This window comes from Thermobia domestica, chromosome 7 (assembly GCF_964235325.1).
Source record: "Thermobia domestica chromosome 7, izTheDome1.hap1.1, whole genome shotgun sequence".
Taxonomy (NCBI): domain Eukaryota; kingdom Metazoa; phylum Arthropoda; class Insecta; order Zygentoma; family Lepismatidae; genus Thermobia; species Thermobia domestica.
The window spans coordinates 244,499,729-244,519,991 of NC_137460.1; positions in this window are offsets into that span (position 1 = coordinate 244,499,729).

Consider the following 20,263-nt stretch of genomic DNA (forward strand, 5'->3'; position numbering starts at 1 on the left):
CTCTCTTATGGTAAAATAAAACAGAATGTTCTTGTCAAATGTCTTAATTTATTTTATTATTTATTGTTCAGCTAATTATTATCTCAACCTTTCGATTTTCACAAAATCGATTCCTGATGAGTAACATTGTTTTGCCATTGTAACGAAGAACAAATGGTAGTAAACATTATTTCTCTTATTACTTGCTTATTACGTGATAGTTCCTGTGATGATTTATTGCTGTACGTCAAATTTTAAAAGTGATTTTCAAATGATACCTAACAAATTTGCTTTTCGAAAATTACCTTTCTACCTGCTTCGTAACTAACTTGAAAAGTAAACTTAAAATATATATTCCTGTTGCCATGCCGAAAATGTACGTTGGTTTTGTCCACTTCCTGTACCTGATCTAGACAGCATTAGTGCTGAAAAGAATTTTATTTAAAAATAATTGATCTTATATCGTCTGGAACACTGCCACAGCTCAAATTTAACTACCCCCTCCATGTAGCGGACCGTCATCATCGGGGAGGGGGTGGAGCTGAGAGGGCGGCTTCATCATTCATTCATTTTATCACCCTTCATCCTCATATCATTGCATGCCCTCTCAGCCGCGAATACCGCTACCGGACTCGCGGGTGGTTGGTGGGAGTCGGGAAGAGGAAGGTCTAGTGGACGTCTTCCTCCACTTGGGGAGGACGTGCACCCACCCGGCCTCATGTTGTGTTTGTCCAGTGTTTGTGTTGTCCGACGTGTTGAGTCTTTGAGAAAATTAAAAAAAAATATTAAAAAATCCAAAAACGAAAAGCCAAAAAAATATATAAAAAAATAAAAGTACAAAAAAAATCCGCACCTATTTTGTTTTGTTCTTCCTGGGCTGGTGGGGGTCTATCTTTTTGTTGGACAGGTTTCTTTCGTTTTGTTTCCCTTCTTCTTTTTCCGGTGCCACGCGTTTTTGTCGACGGGAATGGTTTTCTTGCACTTCCATTCCCCTTGACCGCGTTGGCCCCACGCTGATCCTAAGGTGTTGGGCGTGCTGAAGGGATTGCCAGGGGGTAGCGTTAGTTCCCCTATTAACGCCCCGGTGTGACCTCACACCCCATTTTTCTTTATAAATGTTAAAATATCATATTTTTATGGGTAAAAAAACATTTCAAACTGAACCGGGCTCTCCCTCACAGAAGAAGCCCAAACAAACGGATAGTGAAATTGAGGAACAGACAAGTATCGCGACCCCTGTTGTCCGATATCTTGTAGTTAAAGAGAAAGACGTTGATAGTGCCAGTACCGACGAAAACCGTCCGAGTGCTATTAAGGGTTTATCCCCTTTTGTAATTAATAAAGTCATCACTTATCAAGCCGGACAGGTTAAAGATATAAAGAAACTACGAAATGGCACTTTATTGGTGGAAACGACAGACGAGAAGCAAACGGCGAAGTTACTTAAGTTAACTTCCATTGGACCGGTGCACGTGACAGTCGAACCGCATCGTATGCTGAACGTTTCAAGAGGTGTGATATCGTGTTGGGATCTCCTCTATGCCACCGAAGAGGAGATCAAGTCGGAATTAGCGGACCAACACGTTATAGAGGTAGCTCGAATCAAAAGTAAGAAGTCAGGTGAACTTGTCGCTACTCAGTCACTGATTCTTACTTTTAGTCTGCCAACGCTTCCGGAGTTTGTAAAAGCTGGATACTATCGCTTAAAAGTTCGGCCCTACATACCCAGTCCTCTGCGCTGCTTTAAATGTCAACATTTTGGGCACACCAGTACCTCGTGTAATGCGAGTGCTGCTCTTTGTGCGAATTGTGGCCAGGGTAGTCATGGTGCGGAACCCTGTAAAGCGACCAAGCCCTTCTGTGTTAACTGCAAGGGAGAGCATTCTGCTTGGTCTCGGGATTGTCCAGCTTATCAGCGCGAGAAGCGTATCCGAGAACTTATGGTCGTCGAGAAGATTTCTGCTACAGATGCGAAGCGTCGATTGAAAGAAAGCCTTCCTTCCTCGCTTTCTGTTCCCTTCGCTACTGTCGCTGCTATTTCTCGGAAATCTGTCGCTACACAGACCGTCGACGTTTCCACCCAAACGGACTTGACCCCAAAGCGTAGTTCTGACTCGAAGACCCCAGTTGCAAAGATGAGCGAACTTCTTAAGACCCCCGTTGCAACAACGAGCGAACAACCCAAACCTACAGCTGTAACGCCGAGTGAACGTCCGAAAACTCCTCGTGTTACTGTTAGTAGTGGTCTTCGACGCACTCCAGCCCATCGCCGATCACCTTACATGGCTGGCCTGAAACTTAGTCAGCATATCCGCAGGTTGAACGATACGGTTCTCTCTCCGAAGAAACCGAAATCTCCTCCAGTTCGTAAGCCACCTGCAGCTTCTCTGAAGTCTGACATGGTGGAGGACGAACTCATGGATACTGAGTGGGCTGTGATTGGACCGCGTGGAAAAGTTCGCCTTAAACGTTGATTTCTTCCAGTATGGCGCTTCTTCAGTGGAACCTGAATGGCTTCTGCACTCACCGTGAGGAATTGATACAACTGGTCTCCGACCACTCACCAGTTGTCGTCTGCTTGCAAGAAACCCATTTTAAGCCTACCCAGTCTTTCCTTCTTTCTGGGTACACTATGTATCGGTGTGATAAGCCTGATAGTGACCACGCTCCTGGCGGCGTCGCAGTCTGTGTCTCTGATTCTTTTCATTCTCGGGAGATTCACCTCGTCTCCCGCCTGCAAGCAGTTGCGGTGCGAGTATACTTCTCTCGCCCGCTTACAGTTTGTTCATTGTACATTCCTCATTCAGAAGCCTTTAGCACCGCCGATCTGCTTCAGCTCTTCCATCAACTTGAGCCGCCAGTCTTGCTTGTAGGAGACCTTAATGCCTATCACCGTCTGTGGGGTTCTGTCCGTACTGACGGTCGTGGCCGCGAGGTCACTGAATTTCTCGAGGAGAGTGGCTTGCTTATCCTTAATGATGGCAGTCCTACTCATTTTTCCACTGCCCATGGCACATATTCCTGTATCGACCTCTCCATGTGCAGTGCTGGTCTCTTGACTTCATTGACATGGAGAGTGCATCCCGATCTTTGTGGCAGTGACCACTTCCCGTTATTTGTTGACGGTCTCCCTGTTACACCTCCTTTTCCTCTCCGCCGCTTCAATCTGAAGCGTGCTGACTGGCGTAAGTTCCGTGAGCGCAGTGAGTTTCATTGTCGTGATGATCTCCCTGTCGCTGTTGTGGCTGAGGCTTTTGAGCAGACTGTTCTTGATGCTGCTCATGGTTCCATTCCAGAATGCGGTGACAACGTTCCCCGCCGGCGTGTTCCTTGGTGGTCTGCGGAACTCCGTGAGGCTATCCAGGCTCGTCGGCTTGCTCTTGCCACTTTTAATCGTCATCCAACAGACGAAAATCTCCAGCAGTTCCGCATTCTGCGTGCTCGTGCTCGCCGTCTGGTAAAGATCTCAAAGCGCCAAAGCTGGATGAATTACGTTTCGTCATTCAGTAGTCGCACGCCTATGTTTACTGTGTGGCATCGGGTTCGCTCCTTAAACGGCTATTCTTCTTCACTTAATGTGCCAGCTATAAACGTGAATGGTGTTCTCGAGACCAATTCCTCAGAGATCGCTACTATCTTGGGAAGCCACTTTGCCAGTATCTCTGAGTCGGATCACTACCCACCAGCCTTTGCTCGTTCACGTCCTCAGCTAGAGCGAAACCAGTTAAATTTCCGTACCGCCAATCGTGAGGACTATAACGCTCCTTTCACGCTCGTTGAGTTCGATTCTGCTCTCCGCGAATCGTCCAATACTGCTCCCGGGCTTGACCGTGTTTCCTATGATATGTTGCGCAACCTCTCCCGCGATTCTCAGCTTGCGTTATTGCAGCTGTATAATCGCCTCTGGGTTGAGGAGTTTTTTCCACCTGCTTGGTGTGAGGCCCTGGTTCTTCCCATCTTAAAGCCAGGGAAAGCCGCAACTAGCCCCACGAGCTACAGACCCATTGCTCTCACGAGCTGTGTCTGTAAGCTGCTGGAGCGAATGGTCAACAAGCGCCTGGTGTGGTATTTGGAATCGCATTCCCTTTTGAGCAAATTTCAAAGTGGATTTCGTCGTTTCCGCTCCACTAACGACAATCTTGCTTATCTTGAGGGTGAAATTCAAGACGCCTTTCTCGACGGCCAGCATCTTGTTGCTATATTTTTCGACTTAGAGAAGGCGTATGACACCACCTGGCGTTACGGAATCCTAAAACAATTATACGATTGGGGTCTTCGTGGGCATATGGCCCACTTTATTTCGAATTTTCTTCACGAGCGACATTTTAGAGTGCGTGTGGGCTCTACTCTCTCAGAGCGCTTTGTACAAGAAAATGGTGTTCCACAAGGCAGTGTTCTTAGTGTCACGTTGTTTGCTGTCGCAGTCAACAGCGTTTTTTCGCTGATCCAGGCTCCTGTGTCTGGTATGCTTTATGTTGACGATCTTGTAATTTTCTGTCGCTCCCGCCACCTTCGCGGCATTACTCGACAGCTTCAACTGACTCTCAATCGTCTCGTTCGCTGGTCGAATGAGACTGGATTTCGCTTTTCCACCGAGAAATCCCAATGTGTTCACTTCTGCCGGCAGCGTACGTGCGTTGTTGACCCGGACTTGTACCTCGATGGCACCCGTTTGTCATTCGTTGATACAGTCCGTTTCTTGGGTCTGGTGTTTGACCGTCGCTTGTCGTGGGCACCACATGTACGGACTGTTAAATATTCTTGTCTTCGAGCTCTGAATCTCCTTCGTGTCCTTTCCCACCGCACGTGGGGTGCTGATCGTACTGTTCTACTTCGTTTATACCGTAGTCTAATTCGGTCCAAGTTAGACTATGGCTGTATTGTCTATGGTTCTGCTCGTGCTTCTCTCTTACGTCAACTTGACACAGTGCATCACCTGGGTATTCGTCTTGCTACTGGCGCCTACCGAACTAGTCCCGTCGCCAGCTTGTATGCTGAGGCCGATGAACCTTCGTTATCATATCGTCGCAGTAGACTACTTCTTAATTATTCTGCGCATGTGCGTTGTATTCCAGACCACCCGTGTAGACCATGTCTCCGTGGTGGTCGGATATACGAGCGCTATGCTGCACGTCCTCGCTCTACACGTCCATGGTACAACCGTGCGTGTGAGAGTTTCCTTGGCGACGATTTCGTGTGGCCCTCTCTTTCATTGGTTCACTTTTGCGCTGTTCCCCCATGGCTGCTTCGTCTCCCTCGCCATGATTTACGTTTATCTATGCATTCGAAACAGCAAACTAGTCCCCAGGTGTACCAGCAAGAGTTTGCCGCACTGTTAGATCAGTACCCCGATTTTAGTGTGTTCTTTACGGACGGTTCTAAGCATGAGGATTCTGTAGGCTGTGCCTTTGTCACCGACGGGGCCAGCTCCGAATTTCTTTTACATCGCCTGTGTTCAGTGTTCACTGCTGAATTGACTGCAGTTAAGCTTGCCTTAGACCACGCTCTCACGCTTTCCCTCCGTCGTGTGCTTATTTGCACCGATTCTCAGAGTGTGATTTTGAGTCTACAGAATGTCTTTAGTATGCACTCTGTCGTGCAGGACATTCTTGTGAGATGCCATGAATTGCAGCCACAGGGTTGTGTCGTCGTTGTCTGCTGGGTGCCGGGTCATGTCGGCATCCGGGGAAACGAACGTGCTGACACAGCTGCCAAGAACGCCGCCTTGGCCGGGGTTGCACTGGAGCATAGCCTTCCCTGCTCCGATCTTCAGTGTCATTTCTATTCTTTGTTGCGCTCTCACTGGCAAGCAGATTGGGACCAGGCTCTTGAGAATAAGTTACATGTCGTGAAGCCACTTCTAGGAGAATGGCGTACGTCGTCGTGCCATCGTCGTCGAGATGAAGTGCTCCTGGCGCGTCTGCGTATCGGACACTCTCGTCTGACGCATGGCTACTTGCTGCAAGGATTGAACCGTCCGTACTGTGAGGAGTGTATAGTCCCGCTGAGTATTCAGCACATTCTTGTTGAATGTCCTGAATACTCAGCTCTCAGAGAACGTTTCGGATTGCCTTCTGTTCTTACCCGCGCTTTGGGGGATTCACATGATATAGTTAGCCGGGTACTGGACTTTGTTAAAGCTTGTGGGGTTGCTCACGTTCTCTGAGCGTTTTTAAGGTGTTGTCGATTTTTATTGCTGCTAAACTTTTAATTTCTGTTATCTTTTATTGTTTTCTATATATTGTTTTTGTTATCTGTTTTAGACTATTTATTCTTTTATTTTCTTTTTCATTTTATGTTTTTACTTAGCAGCACTTTCGTTTATTGCACTCTAGTATTTTAACCTTTTTCTTTACATGTTTTAGTCCAGAGCAACCATGTAAATCGTGACGGGGACATATAGCCTTGATGCTGACGTCCCCATTAAACCCCCTATTCATTCATTCATTCATTCAAATTTAACTTTCAAGTGTTATTGAAAATAAGGTTCATAATTTCTAGCTATAAGTGTCATATGAAATTTATTACAGTTATACCTTTTACAGAGAATCAACATCTATTATTGACATAAGCAAGAACAGCGGCGTAAATGTGTCTTCAATATTGGGGGGAACGGGTAAGACCGTTAGTTTTTTTTTTTTGAAGCGATGTTCAAAATATTTATATAGTTGAAAACCAATGCTGTAGAGGATCTGGGGAGCAGAGTTCTTTTCATTATTGGGAGGTGCTCAGATTTGACACATTGTGGGGAAGGGGGGAGATGAGACTCATCTTACGGGAGATGAATGTAATTTCTGAGGTGAACCTGTTGTATATTATTATCACACGATGTAGATGAAGTGGCAGTCGGACATAAATCATCATATTGCTTTCCAAAAAATGCATTTCAAATCGAATTATTGGGGGGACAGTACCCCAGTTCCAAGATTGAGAGGACGTGTCCCCTTCATCCCCAAGGAATTTGCGCCAGTGATCAAGAACGCCAGAACACAATCACTTTTACAATTATCGTAATTGTAATAGCGATTGTGTTGTGACGCTATTGTCGATTATTTTCTAACATATTTTTTATTGAAATTAACATATTCTATAGCTATGTTAGAAGTTAAATTATGGCTGTATTGACGCTTAAAGTTTGTCAAATTTCAAAAAAGACATAACTCAAATATAACCTATAAATATTGAGAAAGACTTTGGGTGACTCAGGAAAATGAAAGGAGGCAACTCAATAAACATTGCATTCTTATTATTATTTAGTTGTGGTATTGCAGTCGAGGTAGAAAGAATTCACTTACCTGTTCTGTTCTTGGTACTTTTGCTGGAGGTTCTGTTTTTTCTTCATGGATGTCTGTACAAAAAGATGTGCCTGGTCCAGCAGAGTTTTGTTGCTCAGACGATTTATTAGAGTTGATTCGTATCACAAAACGATCCATTGTTTAAATTATCGAAACGTCACAATAAAAGTTTAAAATTTGCACATACTTCAATAACTGAAACTTGCTCCGCCTAAATTATTTGTCCAATATTGACAGATTTGTGTCTGGTCTTTGCAGATGGTTTCGAGTCAGACCTCATCAACTTCCGCCCTCCGCACTAGTGTTGTCTATTAACTGTTTTACCACCGAACTAAGAAAGAGTAACATAAAGAAACCTTTTCCGCAAGAGCACTTTGCTGAAATTCTACTTGAAATTGTGGTCTGCAAAAGTAACAGTAAATGGTCTTTGCGATGGATAATCAACAACAGTAACGGTTCACGTCGTTTTCCTTCTTATTGTTTCAAACATGTGTGACCTTTATGACTTTCCCGAAATTGGTATTTTATGACGAACACAATAAATAAGAGTGTTTTCATCTATTTCTCCTTGCCGGGCGGCAAACATTACAGCGGAATGGGAAGATAGAAACGAAAGCTATTTAAAAAAAGAAAAGAACTCGTGCGGAATTTTCTTGAAAATATTAATAGTTAACTTTTTGATTATTTCAAAAGATATTACTATGCATTCACGTTGGTATCTTAATATTTACGAAAATATATTTGAGAAGCATTGTAAATTTTGAAGTTAAAAAATCCGTAAGGATACATAAGCTTTATTGACATTACAGAATACACAGAAATTAATTGACATTATCAGGGTTCTCACGCAACTGGCAAAAAAATCCAGAATTTTCCAGGGGTTTTTCAGGGATATCACATAAAAATTCCACGGTATTTCTGACAAAATATACCTTTTCTGAAGTTATAATATGCAGTTCAGCAGAATATCATTACTTGACTGTTAATCTTTAGACCAACACATCGCTATGGCAGATTAACTGAGTTTCAACATCATCATCTTTTCAATTAGCTCCTTCACCACACTTTTCACTTCCTCTTCTTTTTGTTTTGCAGATCTTCTCATGCTGTTTGATTTTGCAATGAAAGTCAAATTGCCGCACTGTTCCGCTTTTTCGGCGTATTTGTCAGCAGATTTGTGTAGTTCATGTATGTCATCTTGTAACCATTTCTTTTTGTTCTTCAGCTCTTGAACAGCATCAGCAACTTCTTTTCTTTTTTGTGATGACTCTTTCTTTCCTTTCTCCTTCTTCTGTTCTATGAATAACTGTTACTTACTACGAGCACTTGATGCAGAAGCTAAGAGTTCCTTCGAAATATTTACTTTTGTTAGACCACCAACATAACTGACATAGTCACATATTATTCTTTGCGCTTGGAATGACTTCTGCGGAAGATTTTCGATTTCAATTTCCTTATTAACAGAAAATCCTCTTTCAACTGTGGCTTGACCATGTGATAAGAGAAGAACTGGCTTCATCACCTGCAACCACAACTTATTGTATTTTCCTGACGAACCAACTTCTCTATACAGGAAAGCATCAACACTTTCTTTGCCTGAAATACGATCGAATTCCTTATATACACCGTTGTTTGGAAGGACAACAGCATCAAGAAAATCTCTGTACTCCTTCAGCATATAATCACCAGAAGACATTCCACACTCAATTCTATTTAAGTCTGTCAATGTCTTTATTAAGCTCGTCATCGTTTTCTGACATCTCGGCTTATCTGTTCCCATTAATTTGGGATTCAGACATTGTATGGCACGTGAGAGTGAGTATTTGATAGGTGACTTTTCCGATATCTTTTTTGCAATGCAGACAAGGAAAGACCTGCACTGAATCTTGAATTCTAGCACACGTTTTTCACTGATGGCCTTGCTAGTCAGTAACTGATCAAGCTCATGCTGAGCTACAAATCCAACATCAATGTTTTTTGGATGAGTGTAATTTGCAGAATCTTGTACGTCTAATTTCAGTAGCTGTGGAATATTACCAATGCTTTCAACTTTATTATTCAGAATAAATCATCTTATTATATTTCGCACTAAATTATAAACATCACAGAGAAAAGAAATCATTGGCTTGTCCAGCTGATACACTGTCAAGAAATTACCCATGTTCTTTTTTGACTTGATGTTGTCAGTGGATCCTGAAAGTGGGACTTGATGGTTTTAAAAGAAACTGAGTTCGGGGTATTTAACGCTTTACTGCATTCATCAATAAATAATTTTAACTCTTCCTGCATCTGTAGTACTCTCTCGGCAACGGGCAAATTTTCCACCCAACGGTGCCCACAGTGTTTCACTGGGCTTACAATGAAATATTGAATGCGTTTTCTCTTGCGCGCGAGTGTGTTTATATAAACTCTTTGCTTTCAAGGATGGAGAGGAAATGAGGAGCTTGTGAAAGCAGGTGTAGTACACCTAAAAAGAAAAAGCGGTTACGGGGGAAATCTACTAAAATAGAACATCGCACTCAACATTACAAGAAACAGTGGGAAAGTGTGGCGGAATTCAAAGCTTGGCTTACTGCTGTCAAAGACGATACAACTAAGGCTAGGTGTACAGTTTGTAATTATGAATTTTCAGCAGAACTGACCGTGATTAAAAAACACGCTAAAGGGAAGAAACATCTCGAACGTAAGCGTACGGTTTAGTTTCAAAGAAGTGTTACTACTTGTTTTCGTGAATCAAATGAAGAAGCCAATCTGGACAAAAAGATAAAATCCGCAAGAAATTAGACTCAGTGCTTTTATTGCCGAGCATAATTTACCCCTTCGCGTGTCAGACCATTTAGCGTCAGTTAATAAAGTATGTTACCCGGATTCTAAAATTGCCCAGGGCGTAACATTAGGAAGAACAAAGGCAACTTCTATTATTAAAAATGTATTATCTAAAGGAGCTAGTGACGAACTGAATGGTGTTCTTGCGAAGAAAAAATTTTCTATACTAATATATGAATCTACAGATGTAAGTGCTGTAAAGACTCTTCTGTATTTGTGTCCGATAATGGAGTTTTGACTAAGTTTTGGAAACTATTACAAGAGTAGTAGGCCCCCGCGTTGGCGCGAATTGACCTTTATGACGTCATAGGTCAAAGGTCAATGACCTTGGCCCGGGGCCAATCACCTAGGGGTACATAGGACCACCCCCTCTAAATTTTGGCAGGGGTACCATGGCCCACCCCTAAATTTTGGCAGGGGTACATAGGACCACCCCCCTTAAATTTTGGATATTGCCAAATCTAAAAATTTGGTATGGTAGACTAGGACCATAGTATGTACCTCTATTAGTATTGGATGTCTATGTCGTTCCCTTTTATGGGTAAAAAATTGCCAAAAATTCAAATTTCGGGGGTTTTTGACCTAATTTATCCCCTTTGATGAGGTGTTATTACCTTATATAGTTATATGGGCGTATACAGGGGTCCATTCCCTTTCATAACATATGTGCATATTAATGCACCCCTTGAAAAATTTGGGAGCGGTACCTTGGCCCACCCCTTAAATTTTGGATATTGACCAATTTAAACATTGGGTATTATAGTACAGGGCCCCAATATTTATTATGATAAATTTGGGTGGTCCACCTCGTTCCCTTCTAGAGGTACACAATTGCCAAAATATAAACGTAAGCAATAGCTTGAACCACGTGTTTGGTTTCGACCTAAGTTATCCCATTGGATGAGGTCCTATTACCTTTCATAAGATATGGGTATATTGGTGCACCCCTTTAAAATTTGGGATTGGTACCTTGGCCCACCCCTTCATTTTTAGAAATTGCCCAATTTAAACATTTGGTATAATAGTATAGAACCCTTGGATGTATCACTATAAATTTGGGTGGTCCACCTCGTTCCCTTTCATGGGTACAAAATTACCAAATTTTAGTACAACCACGTGTTTGGTCTTTTGACCTAATTTATCGCCTTTGATGAGGTGTTATTATCCTATATGGTTATATGGGCGTATACAGGGTTAATTACCTTTCATAAAACATGGGTATATTAATGCACCCCTTGAAAAATTTGGGAGGGGTACCTTTGCCCACCCCTTAAATTTTGGAAATTGCCCAATTTAAACATTTGGTATAATAGTATAGGACCCTAATATATATTACTATAACCTCGTTCCCTTTTAGGGGTACAAAATTGGCAAAATATAAACGTAAGCAATACGTTGTACCACGTGTTTCGTTTTTTACCTAATTTATTCCATTGGATGAGGTCCTATTACCTTATATCGTTATATGGTCACGTATGGGGATTCATTTCCTATCATAAGACATAGGTACATTTGTGCACCCCTTTAATTTTGGAAATTGCCCCTTTTACATGTTTGGTATTATAGTATAGGACCCTAATGTAGATTAGTGTAAATTTGGGTGGTTCACCTCGTTTCCTTTCATGGGTACGAAATTGCCAAATTTTAGTAGAACCACGTGTATGGTTTTGGCTCAATTTATCCCCTTGGATGAGGTCCTATTACCTTATATGGTTATATGGTCATGTATATGGGTTCATTTCCTATCATAAGACATGGGTACATTGACGCACCCTTTAAAAATTTGGGAGGGGTGTCTTGGCTCATCCACTCGGTTTTAGAAATTGTTTAATATAAGCATTTGGTATCATAGTACAGGACTTCAATATGTACCACTATAAATTTGGATGGTCCACATCGTTCCCTTTCACGGGTAAAGAACTAACAAAAATCAAATTTCGGAGGTTATTTACCCCTTTGATAAGTATTTAGCACGTTATATGGGTATGTACAGAGGTTTATTGCCTTTATATGTTTATGTTCCCTTTTAAATTAGGGGAATTAACAAATAACAAAATTCGGTAAACGTTTTCTAGGACCCATTGTAGATGTTGCTGTTCCTCTTATGACCAAATATTCAAACTTTAAACTTATTGATCGGCTTTATTATTAAATGAGTATAGGATTTACTACTTTTTCATAAGACACAGGTGTATTTGTGTACCAATCTTAAATTTTGGGAGGGGTACATTTCTTATTGTCATATCAATAATTGGTAATTGTTCTTAAAATTGGATAGTATCTCATTCATTGGGTAAATAATTGTCAAATATGAGTATGATCACGTGATCAGTTATTGACCTGTGATGGGATTAGGAGTTCAGGACATTGGTACATTGAAACTTTGTAGGATAATTTGAGAGTGCGTCATTGGTTTTGATTATTCCCGCCAAATATAAACGTAAGCAAGACGTTGTAGCACGTGATTGTCCTTGATGAGGTAGTGTACAGGGATTCATTTCCTTTGTTGATGTACTTCTTAAGTTTGAGTACACATTTATAGAAAACAGTTGGTTCTACTCAGGTAAACAATTGACGGACATTATTGACCTTATTGAACATATAATGATATGATTAACTCTAAGACTTAGGTATATCAAGAGAAGTATTCTTTAAATTTGGGAATGGTGATTAACAGAATTTTAACATAAGGCGAGAAATTTGAAACAATACATTGAACTTTAGTCACAGCTCATAGTCTAAGATCATCGGTGGTGATTGATTTGACCTTGAGCTTTAGAAATCTGATAGCTAACCTTATTGAATCTTATGACTCATAGACGAAAGGCAATACATGATACAACACTGGCAAAGTTATTGTTAATGCAATTTGATAGGCTGATCACTATCTTTCCTGCAATCTGATTGGTTGATCACTATCTTTCGTGCAATCTGATTGGTTGATGATTTTCAAATCTTTGCTGCATTCAGTTTTAAGTTTTGTTTAACATTTAAAAATCTTGGTTTCGTTCAACATTTTGCACTCACTGATAAATATGATCAAAACCGTTTATTTGTTAATCGAATAGTTAAAAACCGAATAAAGTTTGACGGTTAACCGTGAAACGTAAAATTTTTAGTTTGAAACTTTTTGTTTGAAAATTCTTGCTTTCAAAATTTTGTTTGAAATTTTTTTTGACAACTTTTGTTTCAAAATTTTTTGTTTAAAATTTTTGTTTGAAATTTTTTTTATTTTTTTTCAAATTTTTTTGTTTAAAAATTTTTCGTTTGAAATTTTTCGTTTCCAAATTTTTAGTTTGAAATTTTTTTTCAAAATTTTGTTTCAATTTTTTTCGTTTTAAAATTTTGTTTGAATTTTTTCGTTTGAAATTTTTTGTTTGAATTTTTTTCGTTTCCAGGTTTTTTCGTTTCATAAGTTTGTGCACTCATTAGTAAAGAACCGAAACTGTTTAGAACAAAAACCTTTGACAACATTGTTTTTTCATGATGCAATAGTACACGTCAAAACATGATAATGCAACGTCATCAGTTTTGCATCATATATAAGTATCGTTCGAGTTAGTATTCATGATAACGTCATCATGGCTACTTGTCTGCAGTTTCTAAACACACGTGACGTGATGAAATCATTTACCAAGATTACTGATTTACAACAGAATGTACCTTATAGAATCTTAGCTAGCCAAAAAATCCCTACAAAGTCTGGATTAAGAATCGTAGTGAAACTTGAAAATGATAAGAATATAATTTTACCAGCAAGATATTTACCCATGGAAGCATCAAAACAAGAAGAACTGTTACGTTTCTTAAATACTGGATCTGTATCTTTATGTTACAAAGGATTCTTGGGTCGAAGTCATCAACTTGAATTTAGTACACAGCCAGATTCGTCAGCAATTGTGATGAAATCATGAATTCAAACGTCAGCACATCAGCCGTAGTTGTATGAATTTGGTTGGTCGGCATGACGTCAGTAACTGTGATGAAATCATGAATTCAAATGTCAGCACATTCCTTTCCTATGACGTCAGCCGTAGTTCTATAAATCAACCAATACACTGTCATCCCACGAAATCATTTGAGCAAGTACTTTTCAGGAGGAAAGATGTGTACTAACGATAAAGAGTTCATCTTCGCAAGCTATTATCCAATAAATATATTTCAAACAAAACATGTGATGATTGGTATAAGTGCTAGAACATTTGAACCTGTGATTCGATTGGGCAAAGCAGAACAATTTGGTGTACAACTGACCTGTGAAGAATGGCAAATATTATGTTCACGAATCGACCAAATGAACGATTATTTTCATGATGAGCTAAATGTGACCATAGTCAAATCATTAGGCTCAAATCATGAAGTGGTGCTGCGTACAGTCCTCGAAGAATGGTGCTGTTACGTAAAACGAGTACATTCCATGTCCCTCGCGAAAAAGTGTATCTAACGCAAACGGAATGGAACAAATTCATCAGCATATTTTAGTGTGTTAAACATGCAGTGGAAGTGTGCAACAAAACAAGTATATTCCTGAAAAAGTACTATTTTGAAAAATGTGTGATGCATATTGTACAACATGTATCTAGATATTGTGATGGTTGTCAACATCGTTCGTGGGTGCATACCTGTATTGATAAACAGTTTATTTGTGATCAAATGGACATTGAGTTTCCACCAACTGATATTGCAATAGACCTTAAAAGACTTCAATTGGAGTTAAAATTATATGCTAAAGACAAACTAGTGCAAGAAGTTCAAAATACATTGTATCGACAATATCCAGATCCTATATCTGGTATGGATGTATGTGGAGTGTAATAAAATTATCCATTTCAATGAATTGTGTTTTTTCATTTCAAGAACAAACCCCACGTTCTGACGTATACTATTGCACCATAATGTTGCCAGATGTTTTTGTTCTAAACAGTTCCGGTTCTTTACTAATGAGTGCACAAACTTTTAAAAATGTCAAACAAAATTTTGAAACGAAAAAATTTTCAAACAAAAATTTTCAAAAAAAAATTTGAAACAACATTTTCCAAACAAAACTGTTCAAACAAAAATTTTTAAACAGAAAAAAATTTCGAACAAAAAATTTTAAACAAAAATTTCGAAATAAAAATTTTTAAACTAAAAATATCAAACCAAAGTTTCAAACAAAAAAATTCAAAAACCTTTTAAATGTTAAAACAAAACTGAATGCAGCAAAGATTTGAAACTCATCAACCAATCAGATTGCACGAAAGATAGTAATCAGCCAATCAGATTGCACGAAAGATAGTGATCAACCAATCAAATTGCATCAACAATAACTTTGCCAGTGTTGTAGCATCTATTCCCTTAAGACTAGGAGTCATAAGTTTCAATAAGGTTAGCTATGTATCCCTGTACACTACCTCATCAAGGTCAATCACGTGGTACATCGTATCGCTTACGTTTATATTTGGCTGTAATAGTCGAAACCAATGACGCATTCTCAAATTATCCTACAAAGTTTAAATGTACCAATGTCCTGGACTCCTAATTCCATCATAGGTCAATAACTGATCACGTGATCATAATGATTTACCCAATGAATGAGATACTATCCAATTTTAAGAACAATTACCAATTATTGATATGACAATAAGAGATGTACCCCTCCCAAAATTAAAGATTGGTACACAAATACACCTGTGTCTTATGAAAAAGTAATAAATCCTGTAGTTATTCAATAATAAAGCCGGTGAATAACCTTTAAATTTTGAATATTTGGCCATAAGAGGAACACCAACATCTACAATGGTCCTAGAAAACGTTTACCGAATTTTGTTATCTGATAATTCCCAAATTTAAAAGGGCACATAAACATATAAAGGTAATAAACCATATAACGTGCTAAATACTTATCAAAGGGGTCTATAACCTCCGAAATTTGATTTTTGTTAGTTCTTTACCCATGAAAGGGAACGATGTGGACCATCCAAATTTATAGTGGTACATATTTGAAGACCTGTACGAAGATACAAAATGCTTATATTAAACAATTTCTAAAACTGAGTGGATGAGCCAAGATACCCCTCCCAAATTTTAAAGAGTGCATCAATGTACCCATGTCTTATGATAGGAAATGAACCTATATACATGACCATATAACCATATACGGTAATAAGATCACATCAAACGGAATAAATTGGGCCAAAAACCAAACACGTGATACAACATATAGATTATGTTTATATTTTGGCATTTTTTTACCCATGAAAGGGAACAAGGTGGACCACCCAAATTTATCATGATACATATTGAGGTCCTGTACTATGATAGCGAATGCTTAAATCGAAAAATTTCCAAAATTTAAGAGGGTTGGCATTGGTACCCCTCCCGGGGTGCATCAATGTACCTATGTCTTATGATAAGAAATAGACCCCTATACATGACCATATAACCATATAAGGTAATAGGACCTCATCCAAGGGAATAAATTAGGTCAAAAACGAAACACGTGGTTGTACTAAAATTTGGTAATTTCGTACCCGTGAAAGGGAACGAGATGAACCACTCAAATTTATAGTAATACATGTTAGGGTCCAGTACTATAATACCAAATATATAAAATGAACAATTTCTAAAATTTAAGGGGTGGCCAAGGTACCCCTCCCAAATTTTTAAAGGGGTACACAAATGTACCTATGTCTTATGATAGGGAATAAACCCCTATACATAACTATATAACCATATAACCATATAAGGTAATAAGACTACATCAAACGGGATAAATTGGGCCAAAATACCAAACACGAGGTATAACGTATTGCTAACGTTTATATTTTGGCAATTTTGCACCCCTAAAAGGGAACGAGGTGGACCACGCAAATTTATCATAATACATGTTAGGGTCCAGTACTATAATACCAAATGTTTAAATTGGGTAATTTCCAAAATTTAAGGGGTGGGCCAAGGTACCCCTCCCAGAGTGCACAAATGTACTTGTCTTATGAAAGGAAATAAACCCCCTATACATAACCATATAACCATATAAGGTAATAGGACCTCATCCAAGGAGATAAATTAGGTCAAAAACCAAACACGTGGTATAACGTATTGCTTACGTTTATATTTTGGAAATTGTGTACCCCTAAAAGGGAACGAGGTGGACCACCCAAAATTATCATAATACATGTTAGGGTCCAGTACTATAATACCAAATGTTTAAATTGGGCAATTTCCAAAATTTAAGGGGTGGGCCAAGGTACCCCTCCCAAATTTTTCAAGGGGTGCATTAATATACCCATATGTTATAAAAGCTAATGGACCCCTGTATACGCCCATATAACCATATAGGATAGTAACACCTCATCAAAGGGGATAAATTAGGTAAAAAAAAACAGAAATTTGAATTTTTTGCAATTTTTTACACATGAAAGGGAACGACATAGACCCCCCAATACTAATAGAGGTACATACTATGGTCCTAGGCTACCACAACCAATTTTTAGATTTGGCAATTTCCAAAATTTAAGGGGGTGGGCCAAGGTACCCCTCCCGGGGGTACATTAATATACCTATGTCTTATGAAAGGGAATGGACCCCTGTATACGCCCATATAACTATATAAGGTAAAAGGACCTCATCCAAGGAGATAAATTAGGCCGAAAACCAAACACGTGGTATAACGTATTGCTTACGTTTATATTTCTGGCAATTTTGTACCCCTAAAAGGGGACGAGGTGGACCACCCAAATTTATCATGATACATATTAGGATCCTGTACTATAATACCCATATATAGTATACCCAATGTTTAAATTGGGCAATTTCCAAAATTTAGGTGGTGGGCCAAGGTACCCCTCCCAAATTTTAAAGGGGTGCACCAATATACCCATATCTTATGAAAGGGAATGAACCCCTGTATACGCCCATATAACCATATAAGGTAATAGGACCTCATCCAAGGGGATAACTTAGGTCGAAACCAAACACGTGGTTGTACTAAAATTTGGCAATTTTGTACCCCTAGAAGGGAACGAGGTGGACCACCCAAATTTATCATAATACATATTAGGGTCCTGTACTATAATACCCAATGTTTAAATTGGCCAATTTCCAAATTTTAAGGGGTGGGCCAAGGTACCCCTCCCAAATTTTTCAAGGGGTGCATTAATATACACATATGTTATGAAAGGGAATGGACCCCTGTATACGCCCATATAACTATATAAGGTAATAACACCTCATCAAAGGGGATAAATTAGGTCAAAAACCCCCGAATTTGAATTTTTGGCAATTTTTTACCCATAAAAGGGAACGACATAGACACCGAATACTAATAGAGGTACATACTATGGTCCTAGGCTACCATACCAAATTTTTAGATTTGGCAATGTCCAAAATTTAAGGGGGGTGGTCCTATGTACCCCTGCCAAAATTTAGAGGGGGTGGTCCTATGTACCCCTAGGTCATTGACCTCGGGCCGAGGTCATTGACCTTTGACCTATGACATCATAAAAGTCAATTCGCGCCAACGCGGGGGCCTACTACTACAAGTGTTTCCCACGGGTAAAACTGCGATTGGAGCCACAGCCCAACATCTGTTCGAACTAATAACTACAGCTTTCAATGAAGACAATATTCCTGTCGAAAATATAGTTGGTTTCGGTAGTGATGGGTCTAACACTATGATGGGTGGAGATAATTCTGTGTCCCAGAAACTGAAGCAACTTCTACCTGGTATAGTTATCCAAAAATGTATATGTCACTCTTTACATCTCTGTGCCAGTGAAGCTTGCATACTGCTACCTATTAGATGCGAACACCTTGTGCGAAATATTTACGGTTACTTTTCGCATAGTAGTAAAAGGCAAGTAGAGTTTCGTGACTTCCAAGATTTTTGCGGGGTCGAACCACACAAATTGCTGCGACCATCACAGACTCATTGGCTGTCACTTATCAACGTTGTCACGCGCATTGTTGAACAGTGGCCAGCTCCTAAATTGTACTTTTCTGCATCCTTATTAAGTGACAAACTTGGGACAGCGAAAGTTAAATTTGACACGATGAATGATCTTGATGTAGAGCTGTACTTTCTATTTTTGGAGTGGATACTTCCAAAATTCTCTAAATTAAATGAGTTGTTTCAAAGTGATAAGTCGCTTGTGACAGTTGTTCACCAGAAGATATGTGGCGCTTATAAAGAGTTCCTTTACATTTACATGAAGAGGGACTATATCGAAAGAAAGGTCATAGAAAAAACTGTCCCCGAAAACGAAGAAGTATTTTCTACCCTGACCAACATATATTTGGGGATGAAAGTACATCAAAAAATCAACTGCCACACATCAAACAACATTCTGAACAGCCAACAGCTAAATACTTTTAGGCGTCGATGTCGCGACTTTGTCATTGTTGCTTGTAAAGAACTTAAAAAGCGATTTGATTTTGGGCAGAATTCGCTTTTTGCGAAAATGTCTACTTTACACCCGTCAAGTGCTCTCTCGCAAGGAGAAATGAGAGCAGCTTCACTAGCCCCCCCTTGGTTCTTTGGTGCCAAGAATTTTACCCCCCAAGTTATGTAGAAACTCTGCAGCTCCTAGATGGCTGTTACTACTTTTCCGTCCGATATGATTACCATAGACCCCGAAGAGTTCTATGTGAAGTTAGGTGAATTCGAAAGTCTTGATGGAACACGTGAATTTAAACAACTATCGCGCTTTTGCCTTGATGTTCTGGCATTGTCCCATGCAAATGCAGCTTGTGAAAGAGTTTTCTCTAAAGTAAATTTAGTGAAAACAGAAACAAGATACAAACTTGTATTTGAGACCATAACATCATTACTACTGACGTCGCAGTTAGTAGCTTCGCAAGGGGGCTGTTCTGCATTCGCTCTTTCGGAAGCAATGCTCTCTTATATGAATTCTGCGAACTTATACAAAAATGGATCTCCAGTTAGTGGGTCACAAAATTCGAACCAGTTGCAAGAAAGTGAACTGGAGGAAGTGGCCTTCGAAGAAATGAACTGAACAACCTTGGTGCTGTATATAGTGTACATATATTATTTAAAAAAAAAAAAAACAGTTATTATTTTTAGTTTAACACATCAGATTTATTGAAACAAGTATTGTTCATCAACTTCTGGACAATGTCATTGACATCTTACAAGGTACGTATAGATAATTTATTTTTCCTTT